We start from the raw sequence: 22074 nt of genomic DNA on the forward strand, positions 1-22074 counted from the left end.
GGAAACGGGGAGAGACAGTCAGACAGACTCCAGCATGCGCCCGATTGGGATCCACCCGGCATGCCCACCAGGGGCGACACTCTGCCCACCAGGAGGCAATGCTCTGCCCCTCAGGGGTGTCGCTCTGCCGCGACCAGAGCCACTCTAGCACCTGAGGCAGAGGCCAAGGAGCCATCCCCAGCACCCAGGCCATCTTTGCTCCAATGAAGCCTTGGCTACGGGAGGGGAAGAGAGAAACAGAGAGGAAGGAAGGGGGAGTGGAGAAGCAAATGGGCGCTTCTCCTATGTGCCCTGGCCAGGAATCGAACCCGGGTCCCCCGCATGTTAGGCCAACACTCTACCGCTGAGCCAACCGGCCAGGGCCAGCAGGTTTTAAAGAAGAGGCAAGCCTAGGTGTCCTCTGCAATTTGGGGTCCTGGGCAAAATGGTTACATTTTCAAGGGCCACATGTCAGGTTATCCGAGTGAGCCTCAGCTCAGTGAGCTTGTGGAGAAGCTTCCCACCCTCTATACTTCACTACCACTCTCGCCAAAGGGGTGGTGAGGGGCAAGCATCCGAAGAGGTTTCCCAATGGCATCCCCCATCCAGCCTGGGTGGCCAGTACCTTCTGCTGAGTCATGGGCTTGGTGATCATCCATTTTTCTTAGTCATGTTTTAACTTCCTTACCAAATTTAAGCAGCTAGCTGGGGAAATCTGACTCTGGCCAAGATTAATAAGAGTATCTCATTTTTAAGCTATAATATATTCTCATATGCAGAATTATTTCAAAAAATATGCCACTTTATTAAGTACACTAAAGAGCTGTATATTCCCATTGCAGGGGGGCAGTACACCTTCCTATATAATGGTTATGGGCTGTATTTTAAAGGAGCAACTTTTAATGTGTAACTTTTCCATCAACCACATACTTATCATACACCAATCACAGAGCTGTCGCCAAGAAAATAGAGACATTTTATAAATCTTTATAAATAAGAAAACCTTGAAAGTTGCTTTAGTAGAGGATTTGGGCCTAAGACAGCATATAACATTTCCTCCCCAAAAGTCAACTTTCTATTTTTTCATAATTATATTTCAATCACACGTTTGGATATTTATCAATGACAGTCCTAAAAATAATTATTAAACCTACAAAGCTGATTAGTCTGAGTGAGAATTCCATCAAGGGGATCACCAACTATCCATCTCTGTCCCAACTTTCTTCCTGGGTAGACCCACCCAGTCCCTTGACTTTCTCCCTCCATATTCCCCACCCATCGCTGGCACCACTGCCCACCCAGGGCTCTCATCAAATCATCCCGATTCCTTTCTTTCCCTCCACACTACTAGACACACTAACCTCTTCCCTCGTTCAAATTGGCAAATGCTATTTCCACCTGCCCTTAACCCACTCTGACCCCGACCTTTGCATGGCTCGCTCCTTCTTACCTCAGGTCCAAATTCAAATACTGTCTCTTTGTTGAGGTCTCCTCTGCCTCTCTGATCTGAATCAGTCTTCATACTATCTCTCCACACCGTCTATTCCCTTCCCAGCCCTGCTCTGTGTCCTAAATCATCATTTTGTTGTTCATCAGCTCATTGTCTGTCTCCTACCTAGACACGCATTCTGAGACAGATGTCTGATATGTCCTGTATACCCCAGAACCCCAACTGCCTAACGCAGTGCCTGGCGCTGGTGAGACTCAATATTTGTTGGATGCATAATGTGTGTAAAGACTTTTGATACCAATAAAGATATGGTGTGGTTTAGATACTAAGTATCCAATGGCCTGGATAATACAAATCCCACCTGTTAATTTTATAAAATGAATATAGAGGTGGGGGTAGGAGGGAGAAGTGATGGCCCACTCCAGCTTCTCACCTCTCAGTAAGAGAGGCTGCACTGCCCTTCAACCTAACCATCAGGGAAATTTGAAAATATTCTCTTCCTGGGAGCCCAGGACCTTGGCAATGATGATGAACACATGGCAAGTCCTCAGCTAATACTGGGTAGTTTTATGTTCAATAAAATTTGGGAGGGCATTTTTAATATCCCCAAGAGCACTACACAAAAGAACTATGCCTGCAACAGTCCAATTTTTTCTCACATCAGCTTGTTCTGTCTGTACACAGTTTCCAATAAACGGTGTTCTCCCTGATGCTCCTACAAGGATGCACGTGAGCATCTCGGCCATCACCACGCCCTCTCTATGGCCATCTGGACTCTGAGGAAAGTTCTCTCCACCTGGACCTCAGCAGAGTCCATTCTGCCCCCAACACTGCATGGTCTGCACATGCACTCCGCCTGAGGGCTGGTCCAGAAGAACAGAACTGGGAGCCTCTGTATTACACCCCATTCTGCACAGAAGTGGCCTCTGGTCCCTGATGACCCACAAACAAAGCATCTCCCACCTCTGTCTGTCTGAAGACACTGTATGTCCAGACTGCATACTCAGGGCAGGGCAGAAATGCAAGGCAGCTGAGGCCCCGCAAGACAACCTCAAGAGTGGGGAGGGGAGTTGTGAATAAACACCCCCTTCTCAAGGGGAGCACCCTGAGGTGTCCTCCATGCAGTGTGCCTAATTGGATTAACCCAGGGGTCTGCAGCAAACACCTACTCATGAGCACAACCTCATCAGTAGGGCCAGCTTCATCATGGACTTGCCATCTGTGCCTCATAGTTGCACCAAGCCCCTCACTTAGATGGGTCCCCACACTTGGCTCTATGCTTTGCCTGGTTGTCTTTAACAAGGGGTTCTGCATTTCCATGTTATCCTGGGCCCTGCAAATTATGGAGCTTGTCTGACTTAGGGGGTCTCCTCCCTCATGCTGCATATTAGGGTCTTGTCTAGTAAACCTCTCCATCTAGATGTTTGTCTTAGGGGCTGCGCTCAGGGAAACTCAAACTGAGACAGCAGAAACCTCACCTTGCCTGCCCATGTACTGCTCCTCTCCGTTCTGCCTTCCCCACATTTCCTGCAGGGTTAGAAATGTCACAGCACATCACAGCAGTGTTACATTTGACAACTGAGTTGGGTCCTCCATTCAAAGTCTAGTTTCAGTGAACAGAGATCTATGCAGACAATGTGTGCTGTAGGAATACAACAACCTTCCAACTGATCATCCCAAGGACCCTTCCACCTCAGGGCCTTTGCACTTACTGCCCTTCTGGAATGTTTTCTTATACATGATCACAGTGTGACACAGGGAAACACCTGCATTTTCTCAGACTGCTTCTACATAAACAAAGGCTGGAGTAATCACATGAGGAATCTTTGCTTTACCAACAACTTACCACAAATAAAACCCAGACTCCCCAAATACACGTAAAGTGCTTTTCCTTCATTTCAGTCATCATATGCATTTGTTTTCAGAGCGCACATCTATATAAGGCAAAATGCACCTTTAATAAAAATGACAGTGAACTCAAAATTAACTTCCAAAATACTTATATGTGTCTCTGTGCCACATTAGGAAGCTATAATTGTCCATCTGATTCCACTTAAATGTAGAATCTCAGCGGATGTAGTAAGAAAAAGTTCTACCAAATACCCAGCTTTGGGCCATTTCCTGGACAGTGTTCAATTATTAACTGGAGCCTGATGAGATGACATAAAGTCTTAATGGAAAGCCAACTAAACAAGAAAGCTTGAGATAGCTGGGATTTTTTTTTCTTTTCCTTGGAATATATCCACTACATACCCATCACATTACAGTTAATATGAATGTTAATATTTTAATCATTGGGTCCACGAATGTTAACATGTATTTGTCAAGCACTTGTTATGGGTTCATCACTGGGCTAGACACTATGAAAATCCAAGATGCAGGTAAGCTACAGTCTCAGTTCTCAAACACTTAGAAATATTGGTGGAAAGTAATGTACTTATACTTGAGGATTTTGGTTAAGTTAAAAATATCCTTATACAGACAATATATGCTATAGGAGAACAATGTATATTTTCTGAACATAGCAAACACACTTTTCAAGGTCTCTGGGCTGCTGTTCCTTCTAGAATGTTTTCCCTCAAATAGCCCCCCCCCAAGGTTCACTCAATCACTGCATTCAGGTCTCTCATAACGTGCCCTTTTGTCCATGGGGACTTCTCTGGCCACATTCAAGTGTCAGCCTTCCACCCATGGCTCCCAGGCTCATTACCCGACATTTATTCCCATACTGGTCCCTTTTCTATTCCTGTGTCTGCCTTCCCCTCCCCTGGGAAATGCAAACCCTGTGAGGCCAGGCACTTGGTCTGTTCTGCTCACTGCTCCATCCCTAATGTCTAGAAGAGTGCCTGGGTCACAACTGGCATTCCAGAAATACTTCATAAGTTAATGTGGAAAGAATGAGTCATATAATGCAACTCACTTCACAGTATGATGTCATGTGGGTTAAGATATTTTCAAAGAAAGGTTACAACTCCCGTACAAAGCTGTAAGCTTCCTAAATGGGAAGCTGTATCTTCCAACATCCTCATGGTGAATCATGCTACTGACAGCACACTGTACAAATTGCTGATCACATATGTATCCCAAATACATGCTGGATTTGTGTGTGTGCAAACACTCATAGACGTCTTTTTTTATGACCACTGGGTAAAGACAACCCCAGTGAAACACATTCTAAACTCTGAACATGAATACCGTGGCTGGTGTGAATTTTTAGACATTCGCACAATTTGAAGCAAGAAAATTCCACCTATTCTGAGCCATGTTTTCTAAAGATAGACTCCTTTTAAGCATGGATTATTTAAAGGAGAGGCAAGAGCTGTTTTCCAGGTATGTAATTTGCTTAATGCTAATCAACTGTTATATGAACTGTCACCTACTGTGTTGATTTTTCAGCTTTTTGTATGTTTGTTTGCTTACTTGCTGTAGTCCAGGTACTTGATTACATTCTCAGATTAAAGTTGAAATATCTTGCATGTGTTGTCTTCATCCAACAAAATAAAATATGTACATGCATGCTTCCCGAAAAATAATCCTCTACCAGCAGGGTCACGCAGTAACCAATCAAGGACTGTGCATGCGACTGTGAACGGAGTTGAAAGAACAGAGCCTTTGAAATCAGACAGGGGCGAGGCCTAGCTTCCTTCCTGCACGTCTATCCCAGCTGACGTCTGCTAGCCTGTCTGTCCCTTCTCAGAGTGTCTTGTGACTTCATTATCTGCACCACACCCCCTCCCAGGCTCAACACATGGGCCTCCATCCACACCTCAGGTTTAAACCACCAGGTAGTAGAGTGGGTCCTGCACTATTGTGGAATTGTAGAGTGTCTCGTCTTTCCTGGACTAATTAACTACCAAGAGCACAGTGTAGGGGTGTGTGTTGGCTGACGGGAGACAATCCACAAAGACCACATTTTGTAGATGTAGAATCAAAAGCAACATAGGTGTCAGCCCCAAGATGGGTAAGTGCTGCCCCAGCAGAGTTTATGTTCTCCATGCATCTTTTGCCCATGAGAGCCAGTTTCTCCTATGATATGATCAATCATCACAAAACACCAAGAAGTAAAACTTTTGTCACTCTGATTAAATATTAAAAGAGCTCTGCTATAACATGAAGCCTTTCATGCCAAAACAAACCAAGAAAAATGTGTCAGAAGGATGGAGGAGAGACCGTAAGCATCCTTTAGGACCCAGCAAAGCCAGTCTGAGGAGTGGACCAAGCATACTGGCGACAAAGAAGGGAGTGTTTTATTCTCATTGTTATCTGTTTCCCTGCAGCCCTACAACTTATCAGACCAAGCTGTCCAGGCCAAGAACCTCTTCCCCACCTACTGGAACCCAGGCAAATCTCAGTGTCCAATGTCATTGTCACCCTAGGAAGGAAACCCTGAGGTAAAGGAGAGCTGTCCAGCTGCAAGAACCACATTCCTCTCCGTCTCTCTCGTGCAAACCAAACTGTGGACAGTGCCAGGCAGTGACTAATACCTCCTCATTCTCAGCTTAGTGTATTCCATTTCTTTTCCTCATAGGATTCTGCAAAGCTTCAAAACAGGAAAGGAAAATTTATCCATGAAATGCTTTCCATGATATAAAAATCCCCACCCCCAGTCCTCACCCAACCTCTCAATACAAAGCAAGTTTTATTAACACCAAGCAAGTGCTCAATTTGAAGAGAACAGTAGGTATTAAAGCAGGTTGTTTTATGTCTCTGACATGAATACTCTGGGTGGATGAACTATCAAGCCCGGGTTTAAGTGTGATTAATGCCTGGTACTTGGAAAGAGTCCAAACTTATTAAATCTGATGGAGTGAAACAGCATAACTTTCTCATATTATTTCCAAGAGGTGCGATTAGGCTAGATTGTAGCAGTGAATGAAATCAGGAATAAGCCATGGTGCAGGGGAGAGGGAGCTCAGTTATTTACAAAGAATTAGGTGGAGGGAGTCGAGCATGTTAGCAAGTACAGGCAAAGTTCAATCACCTCAACCCGAGGAAAATGGGGAGGACTGAAAACAAAGTCAACACAAGGCTCCTGTGTGTTCTGTGACTTCTCCACATGCAGCTGATCACGGCGTCCACGGAATAAAGGGGGAAAGGAAGTATTTGATAAAGGTTCCGTCCTCCCACCCCAAAAAGAGTTATGTCAGCACACATGCACACGCTGTTCTGTACTTGGCCCTGTCAGAAGCATGGGAGGGATATTGAACAGCATCCCTTCAGTGACCCCTTTCCACACGGGACACAGGAGCTACCCAAGCTGATGCTCAGTGCTTCCAATCCAGACTAGCTCGTCTGATGCTGATCACTCACAGACCTAATAGTTCAGGATGGGTCCACTTCGGGTCTCACTGCTCTGTGAAGACCTGGAAGACCGCAGTTCACCGGGCCCAGCACAAACTCTGCTGCGACTTTAACACTAGAGACATAGACACTCAGTCTTGAATTGGGGTAATTATTTTAGAAACAGAAACACACAAAAAATATTTGTAATATCAAAGCCCCTCTCAGTCTATTACAAATCTCCAGGCAAATCTGAGGTATGGGAGGGGGTGGTGCCTTCCCCCAAGTCTCTCAAATGATAAAAGAATAACAAATACAAAAAAAAAATCTGCCAAACAACAAAGCTTCAATTTATTATACATGCTCATCAATTTAACCCAAAAAAACCCTTAAAAGCCTGAGGGTGATACAGCCCCTTTAATACCCAGCCCTGAGCACGCCACAGATCAAGGCCCAAGCCCCAGCCTGCTTTGTCTGCAAAAGATGAAAGCCAAGCGAAAACAGGTGAAGGCTTTTTTTGAATCATCACCTGCAATTAAGCAAAGGAAAACTAAAAGGAGAAGAGGTAAGCTGAACTCGCTCTAAAAAGACATCCCCAGAGCAGGTGGATGCTTGCTACAGTGTCTGCTGACAGACTCCCAAATAATGAGCACTCACCAGGCTCTCCTACATGCGGCAGCAGACAGCTCGGTGGGGAGCCCATGGACCCGCACGTGCACGCAGCTTCCGCACCTCACCTGTAATTCTTTAAATGCATTTGTGAAATGCTTGCCCATCCTTTGGGAACACTATTCCAAACTGCACAAGTGTGCATGAGACTTTACTTTCCATCAAAACAGAAAGTTCTTTCAAAACCACAGGTAACAGGTAACAAGACTGTATTGTATAATTGAAAGTTGCTAAAAGAGTATATCTCAGAAGTCCTCCTCACAAGAAAAAAAAAAGTGTAACTACATAAGGTGATGGTTGTTGGCCACTTGACAATATATACACAGTATCAAATCCAAAAAGTCTCTTAAATCAATTAATGAATTACACAGAAAAATCTCTGTGTCAGTTTCTCCTCCACCAGCATTCCAATAAGTACCATTATTAAGGTCTTTCAAAAATGAAAAGGAGTATTTGCCCAAAATTTCCAGACCTAACCCATTTCATAGTAACCATTTTTCCACAATTAAGCCCTGTTCATTCTGGAAAAGCTTGGTCATTTTAATGAAAAGACATTAATTTCAGCACAATGTCATGGCACTGTTTTGTCATTTTCAACTTCTTGCAGAACAGTTACATTGTTGGCAGTGCCCTGAGGTCACTTTTGTGGGTAAACTGTGTTCTCTCGTACATCACAAGCACTGCCCACGTCCACCTGCCCTCCACCAAGCAGCACAGGCTCGAACACCCCTCATGCAGTATAAAAAGGAAATGTGCATGGTTACTAATTGTTGATTTGTTTTAAAGGAGATTATTGTAAAAAGGGAACTGACATTCACCAATGCAGGCTTCACATTTGTGTGTTACCAACAAGACATCCCAGTTAAACTCTCAAATAAATTTTCAATCAAAATGAATAAATAAGAAGATGCCGGCTTCTCATGTGACAGAAAGCTAAAAATCATAATTTTCTCCTAAAGATCAGTTGGAAGGAATATGGAAAGAAGATATTCCCTCCTTGTGTTGGAATCATTTGGAAGCTTCTAAAATTCCAGGTGCATCTGACAGCTCTCATTTTTGAAAATCGATAACAAGGATCGATATGAGCTTGCTCTCTGTCACTTGGAAGCTAATGGTGATAATGCATTAGGCCAACTGAGAGAGTGGCTGGTTTTGGCCTCTGGAAAGTATCTTTTCCAAGGTAATAATTTTTTTTTATAATCTCACAATCAATAAAGAGAGCAAAGAATTGTGGCTATTGGGTAAAATTTGGCCTCATGCTGGTCCCCAAAGCCCCTGTTCCCAATGTCAGAGTCAAAACTTCTACAACCTTTCACCTTTTCTGCATCTCCTGCAGCACCCATCAGCCACATTTTCTATTTCTGTTATTTCTGGCCTCTGTTTTATCCTCCTTACTTGGCACCTAACTACAAGGGTCTTCAGGCCACAGTCCCACTTACCTTTCTATCTGCACATTTCTGCTTCCTGAATCAAACCAATGTGTCAAGCTGAATAAAATTGGATCTTCTGGCTGATTTGTATCTGTAGTTCGGAGGCTATGGGTGGGGTCTCAACCCTCCTAAGCTAAGTGATCGAGCAATCCAAAGAAATAGTGTTTCCAAGAACCTTGTTATCTTGTCCAGGAAGTAAATATGCAAACAGTGCATGCTACATAAAATATACCTGTTTCTTAAAGCAGGTAGAACCAACATATCCATAGTAACACAGACTTTAGTCTCCATCTATTTTGTATCTTCACCCGAAAGCCCCTGTACCCACCACAGGCCTTCTAGCCCAGCAAACAACTTCACCTCACTCCTACATTCTTATAATATACTACTATACATCCTTTAACTACAGCTTTAAGATATGAAAAAGAATATCAGTGTGAGAAAAGTTTGACTCAGTGGGTTTTCCTGGTAAAATCTTATGGAGTCCATCACAGTCTGGCTTCTTGCAGATAGGAAATAAATGCTTACCTCCCAACAACAAGGAACATGCAGAATTTTCCAGCTCAAACTGAGTGTGAAGGAAGCAGATATCAGATAATTGATATGGCTTCTCCCTCAGGTATGTGGGTCACCTGACTTGCCTGTAATGAGTAAGTGGCACATGAATGGAATTCAACAAAACTCTTACTAGAGCCTGGGAACAAATATTAGCCACTTTAGAAAGAGGATGGGTTTCCCATCAGTAAATGGCAGGCTCAGGTTCAGATGAGAGGCTGGACCAAGAGCCCATTCCTTTAAGTTCCTGCCAACCATGAGATTTTACAAAACTTACAAATCTTATAGGCTATCTACACCATTGTCACTTTGTCAGGGCTCAGGGAAGTGGTAGGTCAGGGTCTAATTCATTTCTTCACGTGAGGTCAATTTTATAACTGCTTATTTCCTTTCCTTTCTGTGGTTCAGAGCTATCGACACTTTGTGTTCTGACAAAGCCTTTTTTTTTTTTTCTGAAGCTGGAAACAGAGAGAGACAGACAGACTCCCGCATGCGCCCAACCGGGATCCACCAGGCACGCCCACCAGGGGGTGATGCTCTGCCCCTCCAGGGCATCGCTCTGCCGCCACCAAAGCCACTCTAGCGCCTGGGGCGGAGGCCAGGAGCCATCCCCAGTGCCCGGGCCATCTCTGCTCCAATGGAGCCTTGGCTGCGGGAGGGGAAGAGAGAGACAGAGAGGAAGGAGGGGGTGGGGGTGGAAGCAGATGGGCGCTTCTCCTATGTGCCCTGGCCGACAATCGAACCCGGGTCCCCCCGCACGCCAGGCCGACGCTCTAACTCTGAGCCAACCGGCCAGGGCCTGACAAAGCCTTTTTAAAAAGCCATGTCAGGCCCTGGCAGGTTGGCTCAGCGGTAGAGCGTCAGCCTGGCGTGCGGAAGCCCCGGGTTTGATTCCTGGCCAGGGAACACAGGAGAGGCGCCCATCTGCTTCTCCACCCCTCCCCCTCTCCTTCCTCTCTGTTTCTCTCTTCCCCTCCCGCAGCCGAAGCTCCATTGGAGCAAAAAGATAGCCCGGGCGCTGGGGATGGTTCCTTGGCCTCCGCCCCAGGCGCTAGAGTGGCTCTGGTCGCGACAGAGGGACGCCCCCGGAGGGGCAGAGCATCGCCCCCTGGTGGGCGTGCGGGGTGGATCCCGGTCCGGCGCATGCGGGAGTCTCTCTGACTGCCTCCCCGTTTCCAGCTTCAGAAAAATACAAAAAAATAATAATAAATAAATAAATAAATAAATAAATAAATAAAAAGCCCATGTCAGCCACAGGAGCCACCTGATTGTCCCTTATAGCTCATACCGCCTTGTGCCTTGCTGCAGCAGTGACGTTTTACTGCAGGTACATTTATAAATGTGGCTTCCAACCCCAGACTCGGGCAACGCTCACATAGCACTGGTCCTCCCTCCACTGATCAGTCACTGAAAACAGGGCAGCTGGGAGGGAGAGAGGAGGAACGCAAGATTCACAACAGAGTTCTTCATTTCTCTTTCTGAGCTTCAACTGCTCATCCACAGGAAACGGGGACTTCTCCACTTTTCCTCTCAGTATTAACAATTTGTAGGGGGTAGAAGGGGTTTGAATCACTAGTCGAACTCTTCAGTGATTCTCAACAGGGTCTAGATCAGAACCCAGAACTTTCTACTCCCTGAGCACAACCACATGGGGCAACAATGCCAGGAATTGAAGAGGAAACCAGAAATGGTGAGAACTGAAGTCTAAAAGCCCACCTGTCTCTGATTATCTCTTGTCTTCTGCCACACCATTGTCATCCTCACCCAGCCACCCTTCTCATGGAATATGGTGCTACACCAAGGGGTCAGCAGTTCTTCAGGCTCTCATCACCAGTTTCCAACAGCAAGGGTTGGTGGGAAGACTAATTGAAAGTGAGGATTTGAGTCTGTGACGATGAAAAAGGTACCTATCCACGTTTATGAAAATCACATTCTAGGTAGGGTTGCAAGACTGCAAATAAATAAATACCTGAATGCACAACAACTGGTTAAATTTGAATTCCAAAGCAACAACAAATAATGTTTTAGTATAAGTGTATTCCAAATATTCCACACACATACTTAGACTAAAGAAGTTATTTGTTGTGTCAACTAATGGTCACTGGCACCAATTCAGCACCAACAGGAATCTTCCTTTGGGTGCGGTGAAGAAGATGACTGTACTCAGTGCAAGCATTTCCAGCTCAACTGGGATACAGCACAGCTGGGAGACACCTCAGTCGTGTTCCGGCTCAGTTATGAAGCCGTAGGGATGTATACAACACAGCTGTGAGGTGGCCTTCAGGCAGGGCTCCTCTCCAGCTAGACAGCTCTTCACTCCACGCTGCTCTAGCAAGAGGTCTTCATGTTTCAGCTCCCGCTGGGAAAACACAGTCCCCAGTGTTTGGAGGACAGGAAAAGCATGCTTCCCAAGCTGACTTATAAAGAAAGAAGTCCCCACCACTGGTCTCTGATTGGTCCACCCTCATGCAAATGAGGACTCCAAATCTTCACAGTTTGACCTGTCAAAAAGGCACTGTCCCTGATCAGTCAAAATGGAGCCACTTCAATTGGTCAGTGAAGAAGTTTAAAGGGATATAGCTGTGCATCTCTGATTGAACAAGACAAATCTCAGTCCTATTGGTTGAAACAGCCAGGAAATCCATTATAGGGGCTGGCTCACGGCAGAAACACATCAGGCTTCTCTCTGCAGTGCAGTTGTCATAAGAAGCTCCTGTTTAGAAACAGCTGCTAGGTTGTTTTAAAATTTGAGTCCAGTCAGCCACCAGGAGCTCCTCTAGGTAGGTATCTTCTTTCTTGAGGTCAACACTTGTTATCTGCAATTCATATTTAACTGGGCATCTTGGATTTTCTCTGGCAGCCCTAACTCGAGCTAACTTAGAATCTGATCTAGTCAAACCTACTTTCCACACTTATTTTCAATACTCTCTGGTAACCTTAGATTTCCAGAGCTCTGGAGAAGAAAGGGAGGAGAACAAACACCTGTAAATATGTGGTGGGTGGTATGACTTACACTTGGTAGGTGCCTCTTAGGTAAGAAATACTTCCTGAGCAGAGGTCACAGCACTAGGCCCTCCCACAGTTTGGTTCTCTTCTCCTTCCTGCTTTCTAGGCCCTTTATTCAAAAAGTTCCCTGCACACCTCCAAGTCTCAGCTCTAGGTTGGGCATTGGCAGGTGAGGCTGCAGGGGGTTTGCATTCCAGAGGTAGGAATCACGCAGTAAAAAAGAAACATTGTTGGTCTAGGCCTGCCCCTCTGTTGGCTCAGTTTGCAGCCACCTGGCCCTTTGGTCCAAAGTTTATGTTTCTTCAATAACTCTATGCTGCCCCAGCAGCTCAACGTTGCTCTGAATTCAGCTTCAGGCGAATGTTTCTGAGGCCCCCGTGGGGCTTGCCGTGCACCAGCCACATGCAGGTTAGCCCCCCCTCCTACTTATTTACCAACAGCTACAGCCCACGGAGGGAGAGTCTCCTGTCACTGCGTGCCACAGGCCCGGGCTTTTAAGAGCAGCCAGGTTGGGTGTTTGCACGTCTACGTTTACAGACTCATTACAAGACCCACCGGATTGGTCCATCCATCCCTTTTATCATCTCATGTACACTCCCTCGGTGTGAGTTTGGTTTCAATTCAACAGGCTGTGGAAAAACAGACTTTTCCACATGGTTTGGCAAGAGGAATGTTCTCTTCTCTTCTGCTCACATGCTCTCCTGGCAGGCCTCCGAAACCCCGGAACCATAATCCCGATAAGTAGCAAGCGGCATGGCGTAGTCAGAGCTGGCGCAGTCCTGTGATGCCCTGCAAAGACTTGTACGTGGGCAGTTACACATTAACACAGACTTCAGCGCTGAACTTCAGCGTCTATGGACTTGGCCGTGCCCTCAGGCCCCAGCTGTGAGTGTTTTCTACACATTTCACAGCTTCTGACAGAGAGCCAGATAACCTTGAGGTTCTCATACCTGCAGCTCTCCAAAACCTTCGTTTTCTGCATCTCATTGCTCTCTCTGGCCTCCTCTCCAATCATCCTGTAACCAGGCTCTCTTTGTAAAATGTTTATCAGATTCGTTCATCTTCAGCAAGTATCTGGTATTTATTTATTTTTTTAACATTCAACACGCAATCCTGTTGCCAGCTTGATCTCGGCCTCTTTCTTCAGTAGTCCCCTGATGATCGGCTAGGGGAGGTGCCTCTGTCACCTCCTTCCCCCGTCTCTCCAGGCGGTGGGTGCAGGCCCTGGAATCCAACGTGCCGACAGCCCTGGGCTGGGCTGGCCTGTTCTGCTCATGCTGAGCAGAAGCAGCCAGTCTACCCAATGAGGGTAACATACCCCAAAGGTGATGATGACAGTGGCTGTCTTAACCCCTGGGGGAGCACTTCATTCCCATTCCCAGCTTCCATGAGACCCAACGTTTTTCATCTCCTATCTTTGGCTTTCATGAGCTCTTGGGGTCCTTAAAATAAATGCTCTTCCCCATTTTAACTTAAGCTGGTTTGAATGGGTTTCTGGTTTTTGCCCACTAAAGGAACTCTGACGACAGCAAGGTGACTAAGCTGTCCAGGGTACTTAGGGCAGAGTGGAGGGAAGGAACAGGGGATGCAGGTAGACCACCAGTTGTACAACCTTTGCAGGTGCCATGGTGCCTTTCCCCTTCCATGCCTCTAATGGTATGCTGCCCCATGGGACAAAAAATCATGAAACAAACCAATCCCCATTATAGTGCCAGGCATATAATTCATCATCGTTTACAGGTACTGTTGGAGTTTTTAAAAACTGACCTGGAAATATAACGCCTTCACCCTGTGGAAGCAGTTTCTAAAGGTAGAAGTCTAGGTACCGGACGGAGCACATAGCTATGGAAAATAATTTTGAACAGGTAAGCCTTTCAAGTACTGTCACTCAAGTACTCCCATCTGGTGACTCTGCAGCCACTGCAGTTTCTTACAATGCCCTTCCTTAGAGGCAGGCATGTAGCCTAAGAAGGCATCTAGAACACTGCCAAATGTGTTTAAGTAAATCTCAAGCTTTGCTCACACATGTAACAAAAATACCTCATTATGAGACAACCTCAACCATTTCTTAGGAGGCAGCCTTCCCTTTGCACATACATTAAAGGAACCATGAAGACTAGAACCTAGAACTTTGTTGAAATAAATATTCCCAACCAGACTGCTAAGGTTATTATAAAGTATGTCTCTGTACGGGTCTTTAGATATCTTCAAATCCAATCTTAAGGGCAATGAAGGAAGGACTTACCCAGAGTCACAGAGCTGGTGGCAAATACCCAGGTCTCACAGCTCCAAGTCACCGCATTCACTGCCCATACTGCCCACAGACTCACCCCCTGACATCAGATCCACATGTCATCACCAACATCAACCTCATAATCATTCATTTTCTACTTCGTTAAGGCAACACACTGTTGACTGGTCTAGATCCATATCTCTAATCGGGCCATTCACATTCTCCCTTTTTCTACTTTTTGTCCATTTTTAATATAACTTTTTACACAGTTATATCAGAGGCTAAAAAAAATACATACTCTCCCCTTTTCTGTCTCCTGGGAAGTGGGAGTGTCAGCATTCCCATTTACACAGACTGCAATGCAGCAGCTACCAACTGAGAAGCAAGGTGTGTGCTCCAGGGCACACTGGGAAGGTGCTCCTCTACCTGTTCTGTCGATACCAGAACAAAAGCTGCTGTGCTTCAGATTTTAAATCCAGATAACATGAACATGACTTCAACACAGTATTCCCACACATGGGCTGTCATCGTGCTTTGTCCTTAACCTCTCCCCTGAACGTGCCTCTCTCTCTGCCTGCAACATTGCACAGGTCTCTCCCATCTCAAATAATATGTCAGGTGCCCTGTTTCCACTTATAGCTACTATCACAGTTCTCCTGTATTTGTCTTTTTAATTCCCAACAACTTAGTTTGGAGTTTGAGATCCAACAATGTGTCCTGTGCTAAACCACAGACACAACACTCCCCCTTCTACTCCTGCCCTTTCTCCATTAACCGTCACCCCTCAGGCTCCTAACTCAACTCTCCCACTAGGCTCTCACCACTGCCAATCCAATTCATCTATCCACCCACACTGACCTTCCTAAACACACTACCCAGGCCATTTCTAAAGTAAAATATTTCCGACAGTGGCATCATGAGAATATTAGACAATATTCCTCCACAGAAAGCAAGTATGAAACTGTTTAAAAATATATATTGAAAACATCAGTTTGGGACACCAGAAAGCAACCAGGAGCAGGCAACAATGTGAGGACTATTCACTTAGAACACGCCTACGTGCAGCAGGTGCTGTGGGGGGTATTTGGCCTTGCTGCCTGGGATAATTCCCGTCCTTCCTCCTCCCCAGATCAGGAGCAGAAGGTCTATAGCTTTATGGTCAGAGCGGTGAACTTCACTCAGAGTGGGTGGCGAAGCAGCTAAAAAAGCAAAGGGGACATCGTGAAATTGCTGTGCCCTTGAATGGATTCCTTAATCCACACATAGCCTGAGTGCCAGAGAGTAGGACCTTCACTGTCTCGCATGTTGGAGCATAGCTCTACTCAAATCACTGACCAACTGCCAAACAACACAGGCAAAACAAAACAAAAAAACTGAGCAGAGACATTAGTGTCTGCACATTGCAGGGATGACATTCTGAATGCAAGCCAGTTAACTGCCCACACCCTCAGAGGAACAAAACGGAGTCACAGTCACTTCAAGATGTTATCTAAAATGTCCAATTTTCACCTGACCAGGCTGTGGCACAGTGGATAGAGCATCAGACTGGGACACAGAGGACCGAGGTTCTAAACCCCAAGGTTGCCTGCTTGAGCATGGGCTCATTCGGCTTGAGCACGGGCTCACTAGTTTGAGCGCGGGGTCACTGGTTTGAGCATGGGATCACAGACATGACCCCATGGTTGCTGGCGTAAGCCCAAAGGCCTCTGGCTTAAAGCCCAAGGTCACTGGCTTGAGCCCAAGGTCGCTGGCTTGAGCAAGGGGTCACTCTCTCTGCTGTAGCCCCCCAGTCAAGGCACATATGAGAAAGCAATCAATGAACAACTAAGTTGCCGCAATGAAGAATTGATGCTTCTCATCTCTCTCCCTTCCTGCCTGTCTGTCCCTATCTGTCCCTCTCTCTGTTCCTCTCTTTCTGTCTCTGTCTCTCTCGCTAAAAAAATAAAATAAAATAAAATAAATAAAATGTTCAATTTTCAAATATAAATCACAAGACTTAGTTTGTGAAAGTGTAAGCCATATTCACAGGGGGAAAGCAGTTAGTAGAAGGTAACTTGAAACTATCCAAAAGTTGAATTTAGCAATGACTTTTTCAAAGCTATTATAATATGTTAAAAGATCTGAAGGAAATAGGTTTACAGAACTGAAGGAAAATGTGCTAACAGTGAGTGAAGAGAGAGAGAACAGGAAAAAAATGGAAACTATGCAATAGAACCAAACAAATGGCAGACATGAATCCAACCATACTGATAACTAACTATATTAAATACAATTACACTAACCACTCCACTCACAAAGCAGAGACTGTCAGGCTGGATTGAAAAGAAAAGTCTAACTGTATAATGTTTACATAAGCCACTTCAGATTCTAGGATACAAAGATGTTAAAAGTGAAAAGATGTGCAAACTTTACACATGAGAGTGCTGGAGTAACTATATTAATATCAAACAACTGGTTATTAAGCTAAGGACTGGTACTGAAGACAAGAAATACGTTTCATAATGATGAGATGTTCAGCAGTGCAGAAATATATAATTTAGACAGATAGGAACCTAACAATGGAGCTCCAAAATATGAAGCAAAAACTGACAGAATTAAAAGAAGAGATAAATAATTATATCTGGAGATCTTACTACTCTTCTCTCTACAATTCATACATCAAGTAGACAGAAAGCCAGCAAGGATATAGAAGACTTAAATAATACTATCCAACAATGGACATCTCCAAAACATTCCACCCAATAATACCAAAATGTTCAGCACAATATTCTTTTTTTTTTTTTTTTGTATTTTTCCGAAGCTGGAAACGGAGAGAGACAGTCAGACAGACTCCCGCATGCGCCCGACCGGGATCCACCCGGCACGCCCACCAGGGGGCGATGCTCTGCCCACCAGGGGGCGATGCTCTGCCCCTGGGGGGAGGTCGCTCTGTTGCGACCAGAGCCACTCTAGCGCCTGGGGCAGAGGCCAAGGAGCCATCCCCAGCGCCTGGGCCATCTTTGCTCCAATGGAGCCTCGGCTGCAGGAGGGGAAGAGAGAGACAAAGAGGAAGGAGAGGGGGAGGGGTGGAGAAGCAGATGGGCGCTTCTCCTGTGTGCCCTGGCCGGGAATCAAACCCAGGACTTCTGCACGCCAGGCCGACGTTCTACCACTGAGCCAACCAGCCAGGGTCAAAATATTCTTTGTAAACACACACGCAACATTCACTATGACAGATTATATTCTGGGCCATAACACAAGCCCCAATAAATTTAAAAAGACTGAGATCATAAAGAATATGTTCTCTGACCATATTAGAATTAGATTTTAAGCTAATAACAAAAAAAAAAATTCTGGTACATCCCCAAACATGTAGAAAGTAAACAAGACACTAATAAATAATCAACTGGTCAAAGGGGAAATCATCAGGGAAATATAACTTGAACATAGTGAAAATAAAAACACAAAATATCAAAATTTGCAAGTTGCAGCTAGAGTCATGCTTAGAGTGAAATTCATCACTAAAAGCTTATATTAGAAAAGTAGAAAGTCTATAATCAATGATATAAAATTCCACTTTAGGAAGCCATAAAAATAAGAACAAATTGAACCCAAAGTAAGAAAGAAAAATGGTGCAGAAGTCAATGAAATGGAAAACGAGCAAGCAATAGATAAAAATCAATGAAACCAAAAGATGAATCTTTGAAAATATCAATCAAATTTCTAAACCTTTAGCTAAATATAATATTTCATGTATATCATGAAATAATATACATACATTGCTATTGGATATACAAAATGGAAAAATGTTTGGCAGTTTATTATTAAAATAAACATACACTTACCAAGTGACCCACTGAAGCCCCTTTTTAGGCATCTACCCAAGAAAAATGAAGAAATATGTATGTCCACACAAAACTTTCATGTGAAGGCTAATAACAGGATTCATAAGAGCCAAAAATTGGAAAGGACCCAGAGTCCATCAACTGTTGAACAGATAAACAAAATGTAGTCTATCAAGGCCACGAAACGTTACTCAGCAACAACAAAAAATGAATCACCAGCAACACATGCAGCCACGTGGATGAAACTCAAAAACAGCATGTTCCTGAAAGAAGCCAGACACAAAAGACCACATACTGTGAGGCGCTGTTTATGTGAAATCCCAGCAAAGGCAAAACTATGCGGAGATCAGAGGTGGCAGGAAGCCGGGGTGGGGTAAATTATACTCTCAATAAAGATACAAGGAGAGTGTGTGTGTGTCTGTGTGTGTGTGTGTGTGTACATGGACGTGGGCACATGCGCACAACTACATGCACACACCCGTACACACATGTGGATGTAAAACCCCACACAGCTTACTTAAAAGGCACATCTCTGCTGCGGACCGAGAACCCCCACAATTGACTTTCTGTGATCTTTTGAGCCTGCTTATCCATTATCATCTTTCATATGACTCTCCCTAATCCTATACATTTTATTGTTTTCAACCTCAAATTATTTGCCCCTTCTGATCAAATTTCTTAAAATCTTATCCCACCATCTCTAAACACTAAAATCGTAGTAATCTATCAAGACCCAGCTCATTCTACCTCCTGCTTGGTTCACTACTGACCCCCTAGGTCACCTTCTTTCGGCCCCCAAGCTAGAAGCAACATCGCTCTCCTCTGAACCCCAACAGCAATCTTCACTTGCTCCATCGCCTCTCTGCATACCATCTATTATGGTCTTTGCGTAAATGCTTGCCATTTCCCCCACAGAGGGGCTGCTATGTTAATAACTGTTATATTCCAAATAATACTTAACAGTTTGCTCTTGATAAGTATTTGTTGAACAAATTTCCATTTTTGTCATCTACATCTCCTCCTGAACTCCCACAAACTGGTTGAGAGGTACCTCCCGATTAACAGCAGTTTGCAGTCTTCCAGCATCTTCCCCTTGACCGTTAGGACCCTGATAGTCACTTTTATTCCTAAGACACCTCCAGCCACTGTCCTCCCCACAATTCCTTACCTCTGTTTCTAGCCCCTCTTTCTCCCTCCCAGCCTAGAACGGTGGACATGCCCAAGGCTCAACCCTTGGCTTGGCTTCCTATAAATTTTTGATCAAAGTACTTACCCACTCACACAGATTCACAAACACCTCCCTGAGGATGGCTCTTAAATCTCTGTCTTGAGTCCTTAAACCATCACCTACACTCCAGGCTTCTATCTCCATCTGCATCTGAACTCATCCTCTATCTAACCCAAAGCCCCTCAGATCATCTTCCCACCCAAACCAGCCTCTTCAACTATCTTTACCATTTCCACCAACAATACCACCGTCCCTTTAGTCATCTACATTCAAAAGCTATTTCATGAACTTACACGTAGTGTGTGTTTATCTTACCCCAACTCTGAGGCCAACCTTACTCATTTTTCACATATCAACATAATTAAGACAGTACTTAACACATAACAGATCAACAAATATTTTTTAATTAAATGCCTTATCTTCTCTATAGCCAGTGACTCTATGATGTGTCCCTTTAAACTGTCTCTTGTATTTATGGCTTCCTTTCCCTTCCACCCCAGCCGCCATCCCTCCGATGTGCCTCACACTTGAATTACAGCCACAGAGTATCATAAACATGCTGGTTTCATGTTTAGAGACTTGCCTCTCACTCAAACCATTAATGCTGAATTCATATTGCATATCAATCTCCTAAGCCTAAAAAGCCCTTTTCCTATAATTTAGAATGTGGCCCCATTTGTTCACTATGGGCTAGTTTTTTCCCAGGTATCTTCAAGGCCTCACTCCTTACTCATCCCCTTTTCTGTAACATCCATCTGCCCGCTCACTTATCATCCAAGTCATTCTCATCCTTCAACGTCCAGATCAATACCTTCCTCCATTAGGAAGCGTTCTACCCTCTCAAAGTCCAGAGCATTGACTGTCTCTTCTTATTCTCACACATTTTAATATTTCAGATGGGAGGGTTTTCTACCTCTGATGAGATTATAAACTCCTTGAGATGGAGAGCGGTGCTTTAATCTGTAGCCCTTGTAGCTCCCAGTGAAGTGTTCAAGATGAAATAGAACCTTTTACATCCAAGTAAGCAATGATCACGTCCCCCTAAGATGAGGAGAACACGGATGAGGGAGTTTGAGAATATAGAAGTACATTTCCCAGAATTTCCCATTTCGCTTCTTGCATGTGAGTTTAAGTTTGGGCCCCAGACGTCTTCCCACAGTTAATACCTTTGTTTCCATGACATGTGTTGTCCCAAGAAATAATTCCCAGGGAGTTTTCTGTTTTTGTTTGTTTGTTTATGAGAGGAAATAAAACATATGCCAGTGTTTGGGACAGTGAGGTTTGGAAAACTGAAATGTGAGTTGGATTCCCTCAGGCAAACTTCATGCTTTAAGGAGCCTTGAAGTCATTAAAGCTTGGCTCCCCACAAATGCCACCAAGAACCATGAAGACTGAACAGGAAACGTCAGTGTCAGCTTAGGGTTCTATGAGTTCCTATATAAAAAGAACCTTCACAGAACACACCAGAGGGTCAGCATCAGGCAAGGAGAACCTATGCAGAAATGCGATGATGCAGAAAGAACCAGGGTAGTACTCACACAGCCAAGAAGAGATGTGTCACAAGATCACTCATGGAGAAGGGAGTTAACGTTAGAACCAATAGTCAGCATTCATGTCCTTCTGCTAGAGAGGGGTCCCTGTCTGGCTCAAACCTCAGTCCCTACACCCCCCTAGCTGTATAACTTCCAAGAATTACTTACTATGTCAGTGCTTCAGTTTCCCTCTAAAAAATGGGCTTAATAATAGTATTTACCCCCATTGGGTGACTATAATAAATATAAAAGACTCAGAGCAGTGCCTGGACATAGTAAGAACTCAGTAAATATCACTTACTAATAACACGAGTATTACTAGAGATGCTAAGATGATAGGTTGTTCCCATTTCACTGTGGGTGTCATTTATTCTCACCTCGCCTCTGGCTACCTTAACATAGTTCCATGTCTCCCCTCTCCTGGTCACTGTTATATACACTATCATTGTTCTAGTCAAGGACATACGTTCCTCTTGTCCCTGAGTCTGAACTGGAGAGGTTGGTCCTACCTGACTTTTTCTATTAAGACTCTGGTGCCCAGGGAGTGGGGTTTGGAGGAGCTAGGCAGAAAAGGTGAAGGGATTAGGAAATACAAATCAGTAATTCTGGAATGGTCAAGAGGATGTCAAGTGCAGCAATGGGAATATGGTCAACAATACTGTAATAATTCTGGATAGTGCCAGGTAGGTGCAGTCTGTTCCCACCAGGCACTGCTCTTGTAAGAAGAGCACACAGGGAGGAGAACACAGAGCCAGCACTGAGTCATCAATCCCATGAAGCCCAAGGATGGAGACACAGAAAATGCAAACCCAATCTCTAGGAGGGGACGAAGATGGACCCACGGCAAGGGGCTCCAGGAGTGTTCACCGCAGTTGCTAGAATCGGTGG

At 44.7% G+C, this 22074-nt stretch overlaps 1 non-coding gene across 1 annotated transcript; it reads right to left on the bottom strand.

The window, feature by feature from the left end:
- Window positions 1–287: 287 nt before the first annotated feature.
- Window positions 288–363, bottom strand: TRNAV-AAC (transfer RNA valine (anticodon AAC)). The gene has a single exon. It is a non-coding gene; the product is annotated as a tRNA-Val (tRNA).
- Window positions 364–22074: the final 21711 nt, after the last annotated feature.

This window comes from Saccopteryx bilineata, chromosome 6, assembly GCF_036850765.1.
Source record: "Saccopteryx bilineata isolate mSacBil1 chromosome 6, mSacBil1_pri_phased_curated, whole genome shotgun sequence".
Classification (NCBI taxonomy): domain Eukaryota; kingdom Metazoa; phylum Chordata; class Mammalia; order Chiroptera; family Emballonuridae; genus Saccopteryx; species Saccopteryx bilineata.